This window comes from Bubalus kerabau, chromosome 10 (genome assembly GCF_029407905.1).
Source record: "Bubalus kerabau isolate K-KA32 ecotype Philippines breed swamp buffalo chromosome 10, PCC_UOA_SB_1v2, whole genome shotgun sequence".
Taxonomy (NCBI): Eukaryota; Metazoa; Chordata; class Mammalia; order Artiodactyla; family Bovidae; genus Bubalus; species Bubalus kerabau.
Genome location: NC_073633.1, coordinates 13,977,660 through 13,998,901, shown reverse-complemented (window position 1 = coordinate 13,998,901; position 21,242 = coordinate 13,977,660). Strand labels below are relative to the sequence as shown.

The following is a 21,242-nucleotide window of genomic DNA, read 5'->3' as shown; positions in this document are numbered from 1 at the left end:
ACCAACTCCCGGAGCCTGATGTCCATTGAGTCGGTGATGCCATCCAACCATCTCATCCTCTGTCATCCCCTTCTCCTCCTGCCTTCAGCCTTTCCCAGCATCAGGGTCTTTTCTGATGAGTCAGTTCTTTGCATCAGGCGGCCAAAGTATTGGAGTTTCAGCTTCAGCATCAGTCCTTCCAATGAATATTCAGGACTGATTTCCTTTAGGATGGACTGGTTGGATCTCCTTGCAGTCCAAGGAACTCTCAAGAGTCTTCTCCAACACCACAGTTCAAAAGCATCAACTCTTCGGCTCTCAGCTTTCTTTATGGTCCAACTCTCACATCTATATATGACTACTGGAAAACCCATAGCTTTAACTAGACAGACGTTTGTTGGCAAAGTAATGTCTCTGCTTTTTAATATGCTGTTTAGGTTGGTCACAGCTTTATCTTCCTAGGCGCAAGAGTCTTTTAATTTCATGGCTGCAATTACCATATGCGGTGATTTTGGAGCCCAAGAAAGAAAGTCTGTCACTGTTTCCATTGTTGCCCCATCTATTTGCCATGAAGTGAGAAGGGGACGACAGAGGATGAGATGGCTGGATGGCATCACTGACTCGATGGACGTGAGTCTGAGTGAACCCCGGGAGTTGGTGATGGACAGGGAGGCCTGGTGTGCTGCAATTCATGGGGTTGCAAAGAGTCAGACACGACTGAGCGACTGAACTGAACTGAACTGATGGGACCAGATGCCATGATACTCATTTTTTGAATGTTGAGTTTTAAGCTAGCTTTTCTGCTCTCCTCTTTCGTTTTCATCAGGAGGCGCCTCAGTTCCTCCTCACTTTCTGCCATGAGTCATTAAGGCCAACTTAAATTGGCTGTGCAGCAGACATTGTCCCGTTGTTAACGAAGTTCAAAGTATTAATATTTCTTTTCCACAGTTCAAATGGCAAGGACTTTAATGACTGTCAGAAATACCTTTATTTTATTATTAATAATGAAGGTCAAGATCAAAAGGATAATGTGTTGTTATAATAAACTAGCAGTTGTTCTTTTTGAAGCAAAAGCTGCTAGTTTTCTCCTTATCTCCAATAAAGAGGTAAGCTTACTGAGTTAAAAAATTTGAAGTGTTCATTAGGCAACAAAAACGATTAAAAAGAATATTCTAAGTCTTAGTATATCTAAAAAGGATATTCTCATTCTTGTTATATTGAAACACCCTTTTCTAGAGTTTTTCAAATAGTAATTGCTGGAAAACACAGTTTATCCTAGATTAATAAGTGGAGAACCCTAAACCGAGCGGTGGAATAGAATTTAAGGATCAACTTGTTTTTTTTTTTCCCCGATAAAATCTGGACGTTTCTGCGATTGCTTTATTGAATGTGTCTGCCTACTCTGTTGGGGAGAGGAGCCGGGGAGGATGGGGCCTTGCACAGGCCAAGTGGGAGTCTTTTCGCTTGACTGCCCCAGTGCGTCACCGTTTTGTGGTGACTGAGGAAGCAGAGATGGAGGCTGAGGTGCCAGAAGCACACCAGCTCTGGGAAGCTCCATGCACTGGGCTGCAGATCCTGCGTTCAGACACTGTGGTTCCTCTGTTACGCTCAGGGCTTCTGCAAAGCCAGGTGGCTAGCCCTCTTCTGTAAATGAGGCAATGTGAGACTCAAGGGATAACACGAAACTGCCACCGCCAGTACTTGCCTACTGCTTCGTTGTTACGAAACCATCTCACTTAATCCTCACAGCCGCCCTGTGAGGTGGCACGTTGATGAGCCCATGTTAGGAAGAGCAGAGCTCTTAGAGGTTTGAGTCACTTGCCCCAGGGAAAGGAGACTGAAAGGGCAGCTTTTGGCGGCACGTGGTAATTATGTCCCCACACTGCAAATAGTGAAGCCGGTACTTACCCCCAAGAGTCTGCACTCCAGAGTTGATGCGGTTCCTCCTCCGTAGGTCCTTCAGAGAGGTACAGCCTTGGATGAAAATGGCCTTGCCATCCCTTCCACTTGAAGCTCTGACACTGGGAGTTAGTGTGAGAAGGGTCTGACCGCAGGCTCCATCTGTAGCATGGAGTCGATAGCCTGTCTCTGTGATTGTTGTAAGTGATCCAGGGACACGAATGCAAGGGCTCAGTTCATCCGTGATGAGAAGGAAGAGGTTTGTTGTTACTGCTAAGGTCCTCAGTGCTCTTGAGGTTTGAGTTCTGGAAGATTCTGTCTCCCTTGATGCATGGCTGGGATATTTCTATGCAGAACCCTTACTTACTCCTGATCTTCTGGTACTGCACACACCCACAGTGGTTTCCTGGGGTCTAGTCTCCAGGGATCGCAGCTTTAGAACCTCTTTCATCATCTGTTTCCTATTCATTCCACATACCTCCAGGTTCAAACTTTCAAGATTCTTCTACCTCATCAAACCGTGGAGACAGCTGGGCCTCTGGTTCTTGCTCACCCTCCTGCCTTTCTAAGGCCAGTGGTACCCATAGTCTCTGTCCAGAGTTAAGCTTTTAGTTCATCCTTGAAAGATTTATGGAACATTTTTGTCCCAAGCAGAACCAAATGCTTTATATTCTTGTGTGTCACTTAGCCGGGAGTGAACACATTATCATCTTGTCTTGTTTCCTAGAAACTGGTAGAGACAGGCCCACAGGAGGACCTAAGAGCTGAGGTCACACTGCTTCCCTCATTTGCATTGTCAATGAGGAGTACTTCCTGACAAATGCTGCTGTTCTTTTTACCTTTCTCAAGAAGTTTTTCATCCTGGCTGTCTTTTCGTTCTCATTTACTTATGGGAAGTGGAAAGAATATAGGAGGCTCTATTCCTAGTTTTTCAGTATTAATCTAAATTTTATGAAAATCCTAAACTGATTAGCTCCGTCCTCCCCAACTGAAATCTCCTTGAGCTTAAAATGCCATCTCCTTTTTCAAAGTCGCCCTTCTTAACTGCTTGCCAAGAGTTCAGAATCATTTGGGCTGGATCATTTCAACATAAACTAAGACTAAAGATCTCTTATTTATCTTCTAGAAGAAAAGCCATTTTTAAAACTGTCATTCCTTTCAGAGAAAAAAGAGAATGAAAAACTAAGCCATTGATAAGACAGAATAAATGAAAATTTGAATGGAATGGGGACAAAATAAGTTCCCTTATTTTTAATTGTAGGGCTTCTGTTCATACAAAGTGACCCAGGGATAAAGAAGTAGCCAGTTTGAGTTGAGCTAGATAAAGATGAACAAAAAAGTTGAAAACCATTGAGTTATTTGCCGTCTCATTTCCTGTTATTGCTAATGGAATGGGTTTCTCAACCAGCATCTTCCTTCTGATTATTACAGATGATTAAGCTTCAGGGACTTACCTGATCTTTTACTTCACCTGAAGATCCCTGTCACGGTCCTTGATTAGATGTGCTAAGCTGGAACATAAATAAAGTGTTAAATGAGATTTTTTTAGAGCAATTTTTTAAGAATCCTACAAATCAGTCAGTCCAGTTAGCCAGTGTAAGTTACGCATTATGGTAGGCATTTCAACTTGGCTCGGTGCTGAAATCTGAAATCATTCCAGCGGTGGCTCGAGCCGTTGCTCTGTTTTGACCCACGGTACCGGGAAATGGCCAGAGAGTAAAAATGGCAAAATCGCTGAAGTTGGGACCCTTCATAAGCCTGTTTGCTTTGTTTGAGGCCAGTTTTCATCCTATTTTTTTTTTTTTTTTTAGTGTTAGTAGCTCAGTTGTGTCCAACTCTTTGTGACCTCATGGACTGTAGCCTGCCAGGCTCCTCTATCCATGGAATTCTTCAGACAAGAATACTGGAGTGGTTAGCCAGTCCCTTCTCCAGGGGATCTTCCCAACCCAGGGATCAAACCCGGTCTCCTGCTTTGCGGGCAGACGCTTTACCATCTGGGCGACTCAGATGCAGAAAGAGGGAGGAAATAAATTACACTTTGGTACTGAGATTTGAGTTAATCTTTAGTATTATACCAAGTGTACCTTCTAAGAACGGTCTGCTCGAAACACAGCTTTCATGAGTAAGCACTCTCCCAAATCATAGCATCTACGTAGCAGAGAGCTGGACCTGGAGTCTCTGAGCCCTCACAGTGCTCATGTATGTTACTGATGGATCTCATGATAATTTTGCCTTGTTAGAGGACCTGTGGCTAAGAAAAAGCATACCAGAAACCTAGCATGTAAGGCAGAGTGCAGAGTAATGGTGTCGGAAGCCTTGTACTGAATGATTCCTGGAAGGTGGTTCCCAGAGGAAATTGATGATGAAGTGAAGCTGTTCATATCACCCCTTGATCTCTTAGCAGAAGAAGGTACCCCAGGTGGAGGAAGAAGCCTCTGAAATAAATATGACCCAAGCCATTCCCAAACGGGGATAAATGTTCCTATTTGAAATGGAGCTGCCAAAAGCTCCATACCAGGAATCTTCTTTCTAACAAGAAAATGAAATTATCAACTATACCCTGGTTGTGGGCGATCAATTCCAAACCCTGCTAGAGAGAGTCTGAACTCAGCCTCATTTGGACTAGTTGGCAAAAGAGAAAAAGGAGGAGGTCTTACTCCTCCTTTCTGCCCCTTAGGTCATAGATTTTCCCTACTCTCTCATTGCTTTTGAAAAACTCAGTAATATTCCTTTTATTCTTTCTGTGATTGATGTCTTTGTCACAAAGGTTATGTGCTGGCATTCCTATCTTTACGTTGATCCTGTAAAAAGGTGAAGTGCAAACGACCATGCCAGAGAAGGAACATAATTAATGTCTTTGTGATGCTGTCCAAGTTCTTGAGAAACTATTAGAACTGGATTATCTTGGTGTTTGCCAGTTGAGGTCAAGCCAACAACTCTACTTGTCTTTCTTTCCCAGAGGGCATGATGGGAAAAGACAGAGAGAAAAGTTCAAGGAATTAAAAACAAGAGCTTTCATTAGGATAGCATTTGAGGTCAGGTAAACATCTCTTTCGAGTTTCATTGAAAAATTCCAGGAGGCCAAGGGCAAAATCTCCAGAAGACTTGTTTCAAGGAGTTATAGCTCAGTGGAATTTAAAATAATTTAGGAAATTTAGGAAACCTGAGTATGACATAGCTTAGGGGACATTTAGAAAGACAGAAAGGGAAAAGGACACCAAAACCCCAAATTTCTTCTCCTTTGAAAAGTGTGGAAGGCCTGGGAATGATTTTCCAGAGTGACTAGGAGAGACCTCTTCATTGCACACGCGTTTCTTTCCAGAGCCCGCACAGTGTTCGTGTATGTTATTGATGGGTGGGGTGTTAGTTTTGCCTTGTTATAGGACATATAGCTAAGAGAAAGCATGCTGAGGTGGAGAGTAATGATGTCAGAAACCTTGTACTAAAGGATTCCTGGGAGGTGGTTCTTAAACTTGTGAATTTGAGTCACGAATGCAGAGACCCATGGCGCACGTAGGGTCATCTGGGCAAGGAGAACAACAAAACGGCGAACAACAGATACCTCCTTGTGCCCCAGGCCGTGTCCAGTGTGCGTGGTTTAGCCCAGAGCATAGTTCTTAGTTGTTCACTTTTGTGTTGTTCCAGTTACTAGTTTCAGGGTTCAGATGACATCTTTAACAAGAGCTAAGCTCTTGCTTAACTTTTTTTTATAAAGTTGAAAGCAACAGTCCCGTTTGACTCTGAAGGAAATTAAACCACAAGTCAGATTACCAGTGGAGACTGTGGAATTTCTGTCCCAGAGATCTTCAAAAGCAGAGCATGAAAGTTAGGTCACTTAAGTAAGTCTGTTTGGGGGCTAACCAAGATGACACTTTGCAGAGTTCCAAGTTCATCAAACAACTCATGTGAATATTCGTATATCCGTAGAACATAAGGAAAATCAGTACTTTGTTCCATTATCTTTTTAAAAATTTATTAAAAAAAATTTTTTTACTATAATACAGTTGATTGTTAAAACTAACGTTGTGTTAGTTTCAGGTGTACAGCAAAGTGACTCAGTTATGCATATACATATATCCACTCTTTTTTTTCTTTTAGATTCTTTTCCTGTATAGGCCATTATAGAGTATTGAGTAGAGTTCCGTGTGCTATACAGCAGGTTCTTAGTAGTTGTCTATTTTATTATATAGCAGTGTGTATATGCGAGAAGGCAATGGCACCCCACTCCAGTACTCTTGCCTGGAGAATCCCATGGATGGAGGAGCCTGGTAGGCTGCAGTCCATGGGGTCGCGAAAAGTCGGACATGATGGAGCGACTTCACTTTCCCTTTTCACCTTCATGCACTGGAGAAGGAAATGGCAACCCACTCCAGTGTTCTTGCCTGGAGAATCCTGGGGACGGGGGAGCCTGGTGGGCTGCTGTCTATGGGATCGCACAGAGTCGGACACGACTGACATGACTTAGCAGCAGCAGCAGTGTGTATATGTCAGTTCCAATCTCCCAATTTATCCTTCTGTTCCATTATCTTTTGGCTTCTTAAAAATGTGTTGCCTTTTCCATGCCCTGAAATGAGTCCCTCATTTGTGTTGTAATGCTAATGTTGTTTGTGGAAATTTGGGAGTGAGTAGGAGGGAGGAAGACGGAAGTCCTTTTAGAAGATGACATTCGATCTTTTCAGAGGATGGCACTGGGAGGTCACTTGGCTTTGACAGAGCTGGCTTGCCTGAGCATATTAACAAACTCCCCAAAGAGCGGCGTTTAGCTTGAGGGCACTTCCTGTAAGGAACTGTTGCTTTACTAAATGATCAAGCTTGCCGGCTTTAAACAGTCTATTAAAGGAGAAGAGGTTGGTTGGTTCATTGTCATTGGAAGCGGTTAACTTTACAAAGTTAAGAAGATAGTCTGAAACAAGATTTTTAAATCATCTAGCTCCACTGTCAGTCCATAATGACGAAAATGAAAGAGTCAGAAAGTTGTTTTGTGGCATGCCAAACCACAGTGAGCATAGTTCTTGATGACTTGATGAATTCCCAGTGTCCCTGGGGCCCTGTGCTTTCTGCAGACTGCATCCAGGCTAGCCTACCACGTGCTGATGAATGAGCCTCCCTCCCGCCTGCTCACCTTAAAGCGACACTGTTCGTTGGCTTGTGAGCATCTGCAAGAAAAGAATTAGTTTCTTTAAAAATGGAAGAAGTTACAAGCCATTAAAGGTGCTGAGCAGAGGGGAAAACAAAAGGTAAAAGTGGAAGGGTTTTGTGTGTGTGTGTGTGTGTGTTTGCCAGTAACTTGTGAAAACCTTTCATTCTTTTTAGTGAAGATTTATCTTAACAATTTTAGGAAGACTGATGTCCTGTGTGACTCTGTTTTTTGGAATTGTACAGTCAGTGTAGCATGGATTGAATACATTCCTAGGGACCTAGAAATGAAAATATACTACCTTCCCTTTGTCTTTCTTCTCTTTGTCTCTTTTTTTTGTCTTGTTTTCTTGCATAGGCAAAAATAAAGGAGAGAACGCGAAGTTATAACATTTGGTTTTAGTGCTGTTTTCTTTCCTTGTTCCATTTGAAAAAGGACACATCCATTAAAGTAAGACGCTGTGTTTTCCGTTGTTTCTCTTAACTTTCCATTCATTTGAAGTTGGCTCTGCCATGTGGTGGTTTTCCAGATGTTTGTTTATTTACAGTGAAACCCTTTCTTTCAAATGAAATCTTGTGTTTAATATATGAAACAGAGAAAATACAGCTGTTCTTGGGGTCTCCCCTCAGCCTCCTCCCGTCTCCTGGTGCCTGAGGCACAGGTGGGCACCCCAGGGCCTGAGGAACCTGGTGTTTAATCCCCTGGCATGAGCACAGGACTAGGAGAGAGTATGCAGTTTGTATGCAGTTTGCTGTCCCCCAGCTTTGCCACCCAGACATTTTTTTCCTCACTTCACTTCTCTGGACTTAAGTTCCCTGATCGAAAAAACAACGGCTTTGTATCAGAGCATCCCCGAGCTTCTTTCTGCCCTCATTTTGAAGGAGATCAGCCCTGGGATTTCTTTGGAAGGAATGATGCTAAAGCTGAAATTCCAGTACTTTGGCCACCTCATGCAAAGATTTGACTCATTGGAAAAGACTCTGATGCTGGGAGGGATTGGGGGCAGGAGGAGAAGGTGACGACAGAGGATGAGATGGCTGGATGGCGTCACTGACTCATGGACGTGAGTCTGAGTGAACTCTGGGAGTTGGTGATGGACAGGGAGGCCTGGCGTGCTGCGATTCATGGGGTCTCAAAGAGTTGGACACGACTGAGCGACTGATCTGATCTGATCTGAACAGTCAGCAGTTCTGAAGTGTACACAGAGCTCTGAGGCAGTGAAAAGTTCAGTGACTGAGGAATGCAGACACAGGAAACAGGAGACCTGGCTCAAGGAAGGATTGTCCCCTGCCAGCGTGAAGGGTTCATGTAAATGAGAGCACAGGAACCAGAAGTCATGCAGCAGAAGAAATGTCTCTGAAGAGAGTGTTTTCTGGAGATTTCAGTGAGGCATCCTCTAACACACGGGAGTGGGAGCAGAGGGCGGGGTTTGAGCCAGTTGGGGGTTGCTGTTTAACCACTGACTGCAGTCGAATTTGCTGTAAGTCCTTGGCTATTAGAGCTTCCCAGGTGGCTCAGTGGGTAAGAATCTGCCTGCAAATGCAGGAGATGCAGGTTCGATTCCTGCAGACTGGAAGATCCCCTAGAAGGGGAAAAGGTGACCCACTCCAGTATTCTTGCCTGGGAAATCCCATGGGCAGAGCAGCCTTGCGGGCTACGGTCCATGGGGTTGCAAAGAGCCAGACACAACTGAGTGACTAAGCACACATGCCCACACTGGGCTGTTGACAAATAAAATGATGTTCCCTCGCTAGAGAAAGTTCTGTCCTGTCTGTGTGTGTGTGTGTGAGAAAAATGCACTGAGGCCTAGTTAAAAAATCTGCAGCCAGTTAACACGTTTGGTTAAGAGAATGGGGATGGTGCGGCCAAGGTCAGGGTTCAGTCATTCGCTCAGTGGGCCAGTTAACTGGGCAGGGTTCTGGAGCCAGACTGTACTTTTAACCCTGACCAGCTGCTCCTCACATGTGTGCCAGGGGTCACAGGGAGGGTCAGAGAGCCTGGAAGGATATCTGAACTCAGCTTTTCCTCCCAGGACCTTGCAGGCAGGTCCTGGTCAGGGAGGGCTTGGCGTCTTATCTTGTGGGTAGGGGATGGGGGTTGGGGGAGTACACAGTCTCCATCTTGAACAGCCTTGAGGAGAAGCGAAACTACTCTTTGTGAGCCAGGGTCTCAGTGAATTCTGACTGTGGGTCTTTCCAGTTTGAAGACAGAACTCTCAAGGCTAAGTTACAGTAGAGATTACTGAAATAATGCTCTATAGTTCTTGTGAATGCCGGCCTCCTCCTCTTTTGGGAATTGGGAGAAGGCCTGGCGTTAGAAAATAGATCTGTTTGTATTTTAACCCCTTGAAACCCATTGTTCTCTGTAGCTGTTCTCATTTCTTCACTGAAACACCACTTTGTAATTGAAATTGAAAACACTTGGTTTTCATCTGTAAAAGAATAGTGTACAGGAATCTTATGAAAGTTGTTTTTAAAAATATGATTCCAGTGCTCACAGTTCCCCCAGAGAATGGTTCTGTATGAATAGATCTTACTACTAATTAAAGATGGAACAGTTTCTCTTGTTTCTTAGCATAAATACAGTCATGTATGAAGCCTACGTGGGATTTCATCTTTGCCCAGGGAAGCAGTTAGCTTCATCTGTCATTTGTTTTCTATGAAAGATAGAAAAAACAAGTCATCTGAGCTAAAGTATCTCCAACACTTTTTTGAGAAGAGACATGTTCATTTTTGTAAACATTACAGAAGTATAAGCCTTACGTACCTCTTAATCTCTGCAGCAACCAATCCTCACAGTAAATGGTCCTGCTCTCGAGCCAGTGGTGAAAATGGGTATAAAAGTTAGAATTTTAAGACATCTGTTGGGTTTTATCCCCAGAATTAATTTGCTTCACGCCAGTGGCTTCCAAAGTGTTTGTTTTAATAGCGAGTGCTTTCAACAAACAAAATTTTCAGTGGAATTTTAACATTAAAAAAAAAGATAACCGCAGAGACTGAAGTCCTGGCTGGGGACACACGCCTGCTCCTCCGCCCTGCCAGCGACACCCCAGGGTCCCGTGCCCAAGGACCCTCTGCAGCCGCGCTTGGGGCGACACCCCAGGGCCCCGTGCCAAAGGACCCTCTGCAGCCGCGCTTGGGGCGACACCCCAGGGCCCCGTGCCAAAGGACCCTCTGCAGCCGCGCTTGGGACGGGCGCTCCACCCAGTTGCTTCAGCGGGTGTGTGTGGCAGCGTTGGGCCTTCCTTCGGCTCCTCGACTAACTCTTCTGAATGGCGCATTCGCGGTGACATCTGTTTCCCCAGCACCAACTCTGGGTGGTTATTTTTAGGTAAGCGACAGTTAGTCACAAACTTAAAAGCAAACCACCTAAACCAACCAGTGATTTTTTTTTTCCTGAAATTGGACCTTTCCACTTGACTCATCTTCTGAGTTTGGCTCAAATGCCGTATTTGTCACTAAGTTTTTTGCCAGGAAGTTCTTCTCCCAGGGAATTTACGTTCAAATCTGCGATAAGAGTGCTTGCGGCACGTTAGATGCTCGTGTTCACCAACCTGGTAGGAATGAACTTTTCCCTTTTATGCCGCATTCTGAGTACTTGTGTTCCTGATGCCTGCTTTCCACTGCTGGAACAACACATAATAATACAGCGTTAGTTCACACGGTGGGTAATGCTGGAGTATCTCTTAATCAGACTGGTTAGACTGGAGTAACTCAGAATGCTACACAAGGAAAAGAGCCTCCTGTACATATACGATGCTTGAATCAATGCTTTGAGAGTAGAGTGGCACTAAGGATCGTCAGTCTTAGTCTGACGAGTTGTTTGTATATCGCAAAGCATTGTTGAGCACCTTCTGTCTAGAGTAATTTGGCTAAGCCTGGAGGAGACAGACCAGCTATTTCACTTGTACTCACTCCTTTAGTATGCATCTCTGTAAGGTAGATGCTATTAATTTTATTTTTTTTTTAACTACACAATAGTCAGCTCTTCCCTTACTCTGGGATAATCTCACCCTTAACTATGACTTCAGTCACCTCCTGATAATTTCCCAAATTCTGTGGACTGCTCTAAACTCTTCAGTTCCTGCACTTTGCCTACTGGCATCCCCCCTAATTGGCCACCTAACCAGTTATGGTTGGCCCTCCATATCCCTGTGTTTTGCACCCACAGATTCAACCAGCTTTGGGTTAAAACCTGCCAATACAGAGGGACAGCTATACTTCAAACTTGAAAAGCCTCAATGAGCAGATAGAGGCTACCCTCACGTGATCTCCTTTTTCCCCCTGACTTTCTTATCTTGATCCAGACATTACCATCTTCCTCTACATGTATTCATCAACTGACACTGAGAACTCACTCTGTCTCAGGTGCTAGTCCAGATATTAGGTGTCCTATATGGACAGACTCAAGCATATTCAAGGCTTTGCTTTAATGGAGCTTGCACTTTAGTGGACAAACAACTAACTTAAACAAAATAATAAAAAACTATATCTATACCTATCTATTGGGAGAAATGTCAAGAACCTCAGATATGTGGCTGATACCACTCTAATAGCAGAAAGAAAAGAGGAACTAAAGAGTTTCTTGCTGAGAGTGAGGAAAGTGAAAGAGCCAGCTTAAAACTAAATTTTAGAAAAACTAAGATCATGGCATCCAGCCCCATTACTTCATAGCAAATAGAGGGGGAAAATGTGGAAGTAATGACAGATTTCCTCTTCTTGGGCTCTAAAATCACTGCAGATGGTGATTGCAGCCATGAAATCAGAAGACAGTTGCTTCTTGGAAGGAAATCTATGACAAACCCAGACAGTGTTTTAAAAAGCAGAGACATTTCTCTGCCGACAAAGGTCCATATAGTCAAGGCAGTGGGCTTCCCAGTGGTCACATACAGTTGTGAGTTGGGCCGTAAAGAAGGCAGAGCACCAAAGAATCGATGCCTTTGAACTGTGGTGCTGGAGAAGACTCCTGAAAGTCCCTTGGACAGCAAGGAGATCAAACCAGTCAATCTTAAGGGAAATCAACCCTGAATACTCACTGGAAGGACTGATACTGAAGCTCAAAATCCAGTATTTTGGTCATCTGATGTGAACAGATGACTCATTGGAAAAGTCCCTGATGCTGGGAAAGATTGTGGGCAGAAGAAGAGGGCAATCAAAGGATGAGATGGCTGGATGGCATCACCAATAATGGACATGAACTTGGGCAAACTTCAGAAGATGATGAAGGACAGAGAGGCCTGGCATGCTGCAGTCCATGGGGTCGCAAGGGCTTGGACACGACCAGGCGACTGAACAACAACAATACCTATATATCTAGACATGTCTGTATCTACCCATTCATCCTTTTGTGTGGATGGCTGTCAGGCAGTGGTGAGACACCTGGAGAAAAATACAGCAGGGTGAGGGTTCTGGAGACCACGAGGATGTGTGTTGCACTCTTCAGCGGGCACGGTCAGGGAAGGAGGTGGTATTTGCACAGAGACTTGAATGAAGTGGGGATAAGCCATATGCATATCTGTGATCTGGAGGCAGGCCTGTTAATCCTTGCTACTCAAGGACTGAGTCATGACCATTTTTTTTAATGTTGCCCAAGCCATAGCTTGTAACGATGTACTTAGCCAGCAGATGGATGTACTTGGACCTGGGAACCAGATAAGGAAATAATTATTACCCAGTGTGCTGGGTGTGGCACAGTCATGCCTAGAAGTCTGCATGGGCTCTGAGAAGAAGCAGATGGGAAGAAGGCAAAGGCAAAAGTACGTTTAGAGTTAGTTGGTCTCGCAGAAGATTACACTTGAGGTTGGTCTTAAGCAGAGTTCCACGTGTGGAGTTGGGGGGTAGGGGCACATAGAGGTAAACAGGGACTGATTTGGAAGACATAGCATCAGATTTGGGGTCAAACCAGCCCACCAAGAAGGGGAGCACAGCACTGTGACTTGTAATGGGGAGTGGTCAGCAAACTTAGGTGACCTGGAAATAGGTGAGTGTTCTAAGAGGATAAATTCGTTAATCTGACCTTGAATGCTGTCCTTGGGAAAGAACAAAAGGGAGAAAGAATCTTGGGTTTTCCCCTTTATCCCTTTCCCAGGTAACCCCACACCAAGAATGTTCCTTCCTTATGTCCCCCTTATCCTGTGTCCTTTTCTGACTTTTAAAGACAGCTTCAGCAAGGATTCCTTATCTGAGGCTATTGCAGAAGCCTCTGACAGCTTCACTGGAAGATCAGTCATTATGTGTTTTGAGAATAAACTCTGCTGTGTCATGCCCCCAGGAAGGGACCTAGTGACCCCGGAAGCTGAGGGAGGGGGCGCGGGGCTGACCTTTGCTTCTGACCCAGGGTGAAGCTGTCTGGGGGGAAGGACAGGTTGGCTCTCTTAAGTGAAGAGACATGGGCTCTGGGGTCACCCTGGTTCTGGACACTCACTGGGACTGGGATGAATGTGCAGTGGGGACCCTGCTGGAACGATCTGGCATCTTCCATACGCAGCTTTGGCATTGTTTTGGTTTTACTGGGTTTGCCTTCCTCTTCTCTAATTTGTCAGGGCAGGTTTCCGCCACCTCCCACTTGAAGTTTTGTTTAGAAGGCAGATTCCATGACAAGAATTCTGGTGTAATAATCGTTTTTATTCTTTAATACCAAATCTTTGCATTTCTCTGTGGCGCTCAGGTTCGCCTGCTCAGGTAAGCAGAGCTGGTTGACGAGCTCAGATCCTCAGCATGCCTCCTTCCGTCTCTCCCTGGGGCACAGCTGCTGGGCTTCCTTCTTCCTTGTGGGCTGGTGGTTTGTCGTAAGCAGGCCCTGTTACACGGCTCCTCTGCCAAGGAGTGTTGGGAGTGACTTTTACTGATGTTATACTGTATGTTACTGTGTGAGATTTACTGCCATCATAAGCGTCCCAAGGATATTTTATCAAAGGTTCATGTCCCCTTTGCTTTGTTGTGATATGGATTTTTACAAATTTCTCGAAACGTTTGTCCCTGAAAGTGATGAAAGCTATGTCGTATGGTTTTCATGCAGTTAATGTTTGAAGTGACTTTGTTCTCCAGCCTTCGTTCAGAGGGTGTCCTCACTTGTACCCTGGTGACCTTGTCTGTGGTATAAATGAAGATCCTTTTCATTGTCTCTGCACCACCAAAATCCTGTTACCTGCTCACTAAGGTCCAAGGTTTAGCAAAGCTCAAAGCCTTTGATTCTGAAGACGGAAGCTTCAGATATTAAAGCCAGCGGTGACCCACATACATTGTGGTGTAAGCCACAGTTCCCAGCCCTTCCTGCAGGGTCTTGGGGGCGCGGTGCCAGGGCATCTAGGCAGACGGTTGCTAGCAGCACATGAGAGGAAGTCCTTTCCTGGAAAGTAGCAAATACAGCCTCGTTTTGGTCCCCTCAGCGCCTGGCAGATGCCTCCCCAGGTGCCCAGTAATTTCTGGGTCGAGAGTGGATAAAATAACGGACAGGTAAATGCTTCCATGCACATGTAAGATAATGAAAAGGGTAAGTATTTAAGCTGGGTTTTCAAAAGCAAACTATCCTATCAGTAGAGCTGTCTCGCTTAGAGACAGTCTCCTTTTCTCTGATTTCTTTCCTGTGTTTTTGGGTAATCGCAAATCCTTTAAAGGAAAGGCATTTCCAGGATGGTGAGCTGGCCTGTTTTGATGGTGTAACAGCCCTACGCCTCAATGAGCTTCACTTCTGTGATGGCAATGCCATGTGAGAATCTTCGAGAAGCATTCCTCAGGTCAAACAGGCTCATTCCTGGACTTCACAGGGTTTATCATTGATGGCCAGCCTTGGAGCAGTGTCTTTACTTGCTGTACATATGCCTTGGCCTGTGTGAGTCCATATTACCCTCTTTGGAAAGCTTTTGAATAAGTAGACTTTCTTTATTTTGAGTTTAAATCTTGGCATCTGTTTTTCAGAACACTAGTCTGTTATTACTTAAGGCTTATGCCCAGATTTGGAATGCAGGCTGCTAAGAAATGTCAAACAGAAAGGGCTTGTAGCACTTAGAGTCCAAGTTCGTCGTGGGCTGCCTTTTGGCCTGGAGTGTGCCCTGGGCGTGCTGTGCTCACCTGCCCATCTGTGATGACTGGATCTGTCGGTCTGAAATGATCTGTTCTTGAACAAGTGATGTTGGGTTATTTGATGAGGTTTGCTCATTGCCAGTGCCTGACTATATTCACAACTGCTTCTCTTTTGCAAAATGATCATATGCCTATATTCAAGTTTAAAAAATAAACAAGAATATTTAGGGTGGTTGTCACTCAGAGGAAAGTTTTTCAGAATTAAAGAGCTTTTTAATTATGCACACACTCTCCTCCACCACCTGTATTCTAAGGCTATTCCAGGACAGAAGACATTCATGGAGGTTGGTCCAGACATTGATTTTTTCTGTTTTTAATTGGAGGATAATTGCTTTAGAATATTGTGTTGGTTTCTACCGTACATCAACACAGATCGGCCGTCGGCGTATGTCTGACCCCTCCCTCTTGAAGCTCCCTCCCATCTCCCACCCCATCCCACCCCCTCTGGGTTTTCACAGAGCACCAGATTGAGCTCCCTGCGCCACACAGCAAATTTCCACTGGCTGTCTAATTTTACATATGGTAATGTATATGTTTCTGTGCTACCCTCTCAGTTCATCCCACCCTCTCCTTCCTTCCTGTGTCCACAAATCTGTACTCTATATCTGCGTCTCCATTGCTGCCCTGCAAAGATATATATATACATATATATATGTATCAGTCCTGGAATATATATATATATGTTTCCATATATATGCATTAATCTATGATATTTGTCTTTCTTACTTCACTGTGTATAATAGGCTCTAGGTTCATCCACCTCGTTAGAACTGAGTCAAATGCATTCCTTTTAATGGCTGAGTAATACCCCATTGTGTACATGTACCACAACTTCTTTATCCGTTCATCTGTCAATGGCCCTCTATGTTGCTTCTGTGTCTTAGCTGTTGTAAACAGTGCTGTGATGCAGACAACTGGTGTGTCGAAAATGTGCCCACTTGAGGACCGCCCTGAGAGGCCAGTGTGGCCATCGCCCCCTGTTCCTCCCATGCCCTCTATGTCCTCTGGTGCCTCTGGGGCTTTCTCCTCCTTCTGGAATCCTGCTGACACCTCTGCCTGATCATCTTCTCCATGCTATAAACCCAGCGTTCCGTCTTCCCCGTATCCTGCTTTTTATGGTGACCTGTGGGACATTTTCCTAATGCAGTCATCCATTGGTTTACACAGTAGACATTCCTGAAATGTGCCCCCTGCCTTGTGCTGTGCTCAGTGTAGGAGATAAAATCCCAGTAAGCTAGAGTTAAATTTCTTCACAAGGAGCTCCCGGTCTGGTAGATTTATAACTGAATGTTGGGGAATGACCGACAGTCACGTGAATGGACATAGCCTGGCTCTGCGTGCGTAGCAATAGCAGGCTTGGCGCGCAAACCTGTCGTGTTCAGAGGCAGTCTAATTGAGTCTCACTGGTTGCCGGCTCATTGGTAGGCTATTCTGTGGTGCCCAGATATTTTAAACCTCACCCTTTAAGAGCTTCATGTTGATGTCAGGACTTTTGAATTGAATCATTTCTCCTTCCTTAAGAGTGAAAGGAAGCTTCTGTGATGAACATTTGGCTTATAGTCTGTGAGGTCTTTGAAAACTTGCACTTCGGTCATTCCCTGTGTGGCTGAGTGATGGGGCAGGCATTGGAGAGGTTCAGGTTCCCAGCGTTTCACACGATTTAACACAGTCCAGCCTTTGGCAATCTGCCATCCTCTCTACTTGGTAGACAGGTTATGAAATTTGACACTCTTACATCTTTCTTGGAAAACCTTGTAAGTTCAGCAGTCCTTCAACGGCTGACCCATTTCTGTTAAATTCCTTTTGTCAGACCCAAGTGTGAGGTTATCTCAGACCTGTTGTCAGAAAAGTCAGTGCATTTCATTGACTTTTAAAAAAAAAACTGTCAGCCTAGTCTTTGAGTGACAGTTTATACTTTGATGCAGAAACTGGACACCGCTCTTTTTGTTTACTATGCTGCCAGCAACTTCCCTTAAAATGCGAACCGAATTCCCCAAGCATATATTATATCAACATAGCACACTAAAGTAGGATTTGGACAATTCCTTTAGCTGACACATGGAAGCAGAGCCTTAGAGAAGTGTGTCTACCAAAAATACAGAGAACTTCTTTAGTGAACTAGGAGGGATGCTTTGTGAAATAGTAGGGGTCTTAGCATATTTGGCTAATCTCCTTTGGTATTCACCTCCATGCTTTACATCTTTGGGGGCCATCATCGCCCCTGTCCTTGATAAATTAAGTATGATGGTTTAAAAGCATCGGGTCTTGGTTGCTGCAATGTTTCTTGGTTGGAAAGACACTGGACTTGGGAGTCACAGGTCCTAGGTTGGAGCCCAGATTCTAGCATTTACTGTGTGATTCAACTTAAGTTGTTCAGTTGCCTACTCTGTAAAGTGGGGATGATAAATAAGGTCTGCTCCCACCCCAACTCCAGCGACCTCTACTCCTACTGTGGATCAAGTGAGCAAATGAATTGCACAGTGTCCTGTAACTTACGCAGTGCTCTGCTGTGGGAGCCCCATTCTCGCCAAGGATGGGTTTGGTGAACTTGCACAGGGTCCCTGAAATGCCTCTTTCTGCCAAGGACGGTTACTGAAGCTTTCCCTTCTACGGGTATCTGTGCTCACAAGCAGCTGCCTCTTCACCCACCCAGAGGCAGCCTGGACCTCGCTGGGACAGCTGTTTCTGATGACATTCTTTCTTCAGTTAAGCTGAAACCCAGTCTCCTAACTTCCAAGATAATTTACACTTCTTGGTTCTAGTTTTACAGAGTAACACGAAACAATTCAAATCAGTGCATATGTCAAGTTGTAGAAATTTATAACTGAGAAGGGGTCTTAAACTCAGCTTCCTGTTTTTGGCAATTCAATTCAATAAATAAGAGCTGGGGCCTGTCACGTGGGTGCTGGCTCCAGCTCTGAAGGCGGCTATTGTTTCTACTCCTGATCTCCGGAAGTGGAACCAAAGGGCAGGGGACCAAATGGGGATGAATGGGAAGCAAGAACTTTTAACTCCTTCATGAGCAAAAATATAGTGGTTTAATTTTTTCTTTTCTTTTTTTTTTTTTTAAAGAATTATTGCTAGAAGAAATAATACCTGCATTTATTGGGCTAGGAATAATTGAAATAGCTCAGTGGACTATTAATCTACAAGTGGACTTACTGATGAGCAGTGTGACTTTGAGGAAGTCAGTCATTACTCTTGAGAATTAATTTCCCTCAGGTTTAAAATGGACTAAAATTTTCTGCCCTGCCTATATTATATAGCTGTTAAATATGATAATGTATGTGAATTCAAATATTCACTTCTATACGCCATGTAACTCTTGGAAAATTCTTTAAACTTCTCTTTGTCTGCTTAATCTTTTAAAAGAACATTGGTTAGAACCTACTTTAGAGTTTTTGTGAGAAATAAATGAGTTAATTTCCATGAAGCACAATAGAGCAGTGCCCAACAGCTAATGTGTAACACATTAAATATTTTTTATGAACTTTTGAGGGCTCTGATATAACATTTTTTAGTCTACTGTACTTTTTTTAAGTAGCATCAAAAAATAAAAATAAACTGTAACATCTTGTTTAACCAAGCAAATGTAGTAACCGAATTGGCATCGTTTATCTTTCTGATCACTTTGGTAATTTCACAAGATGTGACTTGGTTGTCAGAAAAGCTTTATCATGATACTTAAAGGTTACTCCCAAATACCTTACTTCTCTGGACCTTAGGCCAAATTTATGTATTACTGAAAAAGCCCTGATGCTGGGAATGATTGAAGGCGGGAGGAGAAGGGGATGACAGAGGATGAGATGGTTGGATGGCATCACCGACTCGATGCACATGAGTCTGAGTAATCTCTGGGAGTTGGTGATGGACGGGGAGGCCTAGGCGTGCTGCAGTCCATGGGGTCGCAAAGAGTCTGACACAACTCAGGGACTGAACTGAACTGATGTATTACCAGAGGTGTTTTTTTCTTTGCGGTGTGAGTTTGGAAAACTTTAAGTGGGGATTGGGATGATTTTCCCAGGGCACTAGTAGTGAAGAACCCTCCTACCAATGCAGGAGACTTGAGAGACTCGGGTTCGACCTCTGGGTGGGGAAGATTGCTTCAAGGAGGGCCTGGCAACCCAGTCTAGTGTTCTTGCCTGGAGAATCCCCTTGGACAGAGGAGCCTGGTGGGCTACCTTCCAGGGTGTCACAAAGAGTCAGACGCGACTGAGCATGCACACACAAGATTCAACTCTGCCTTTTCTGTTGCTGTTAGGGCCTCCAGAATTCTGTCTTAACTGGCCAGAGCTTTGCTTGTGTTATAGTAACAAAAGAGATTTTTAAATGTTATCTTTGATTTGAAAGTGTCCTAATTCAAGTATTTTTGTAGCCCATTTGGCTTTTAGAGATAATGAAACATTGATCAAGACTTCATTTCTAACAGACCCATTCATAATAAGCCTACTGGCTTATTTCGCAGAAGCTATTTCCAGGTAAAAATACTGATCATGACTTCCCACGATGTTCCCTGAAGGGGTAAAATTAAACTGTGGGAAATGCTTGAAATTTAACTAGTAACTAACTTATAAAGAACTTTTTAAAGAAATCATAACTCCCCTAAGCTATTATATAACAAAAGGCCTTATGAGTTCAGAATTCTTTTATGTGTGTATTTGTCTTAACTGAAACCCAAGGAGTATTATTAAGTATCTTCAAGTTTATAACTGAACTAAAATGGTTTCTTTAGACTGAGGAGCCTTTGAGTCCCGTGCTGGCTTTTCAACCTCAGGTCCAGTCTGGGTTAGTGTTAATGCTGCATATATTAACCTAGTTATCTGGATGTAAGCTTTTACTCATATACTGTATTATGTTATAGTCCTACAGGGCATGATTAGGGTAAATATTTTTAAACATACATAAAGCACAGGTTAATTTTATCTGCTAGTCAATTTCTTTTCCAGACTTTTACATAAAGGTATGTCAGATTTCTATCTGGGGAGGTGATGAATAGACTGCATAGAGAGAGAGAAAGGGGTGCTTTCAAGGGACCACATGGCAGAGTGAAAAGAGCATGATTTGGAAACCCTGCTTTTCAATGATACTGGGAGATTTCTCTGCTTCTTTCATCATATGTTAATGGACATGCTCTCTGTCTGGTGCCACACAGTCCTGGGTGTACAATACATTCCCAACAAATGGCAACTGTGACATTTTACATTAGAAATTTGTTCCATTTATGTTTAATATTTCAAAGCAATGCCGAAAGACATTTTGGTCTATTTTATGATCGTTTTAATGGGCTTATAATTTTCTAAGTTTACCTAAAGACTTTGAGAACACCAAAAGGAATACTTGATTTTGAGATAAACTAATTAAAAATCCTTCTTCTATGTACTGTATTAGACTTTTAATGACCATTTTTCCATGTCTCCAGTCATTGACATGCTAGTGAATTTAGCTTTAAAAGAAGTCAGCAGAGTAAGTGAAAAGGATATAAAGTGCTGCCAGGATAGAGTCCTCATGTATAATTTCCTGTGTCATCCTGCAATTCATTTCTGGATTGTCTGGGCCTCTTGTGTGTGTTTGTAAAGTGCCCTCCGCAGGCTGTGAAGGACGCCGTACAGTGCGTGTTCCGGGGCCTTCCTCGCTGTGCTCTTAGCTTTTCTGGTTCTCCAGTGGCTTGGATCTTGTGTCAATACATCAGTGTCCTTAGGAAGGGGTGGCTCCTTTGTAATACAAGCCAAACTTTATATGCATCCCGGGGACCTATGTTTGAAACATCACATATTTTAATGAGATATAAAATTGCAGGGTAAGTCTTCCTTGTGTGTTTAAAGTAAAAAGTAATTCTTTGTTCAATTTGTTTCTCCAGGTGGCAGTTTTCTGAAGTTGCTCATTGAGACTTCTTAGCATTCCTACAGATATAATAGGTGAGTCAATGAAATCAGATGCCCTTTCCAGGTGGGTAGCAACTTACTTCTTGAAAGAGGTACAGTGTTTCAAACTTTTGGGCCCTAGTTTTTTTTTATTTTTGTTTTTTGCTAGATACACCACTTTGATGGACATACACGAATGTTGTAAAGGACTCTGTAAAGGTTCATAAATGCTATTAAGTTTAATGTTGTAAATTCCTTACTTCAATCTGACATGGTTTGTTCTGT

The 21,242-nt window shown here is 43.6% G+C and overlaps 1 protein-coding gene across 9 annotated transcripts in view; it reads left to right on the top strand.

Moving 5' to 3' along the window:
* The window catches only part of LHFPL2 (LHFPL tetraspan subfamily member 2), a 285,866-nt gene that overhangs the window by 174,778 nt on the left and 89,846 nt on the right, over positions 1-21,242 (top strand). For all 9 annotated transcript variants that reach the window (XR_008698773.1, XR_008698772.1, XR_008698768.1 and 6 more), the window contains one exon: positions 20,954-21,011. The gene's annotated coding sequence lies outside the window, so the exon portion shown is untranslated. The remainder of the gene's footprint in view (positions 1-20,953; positions 21,012-21,242) is intronic.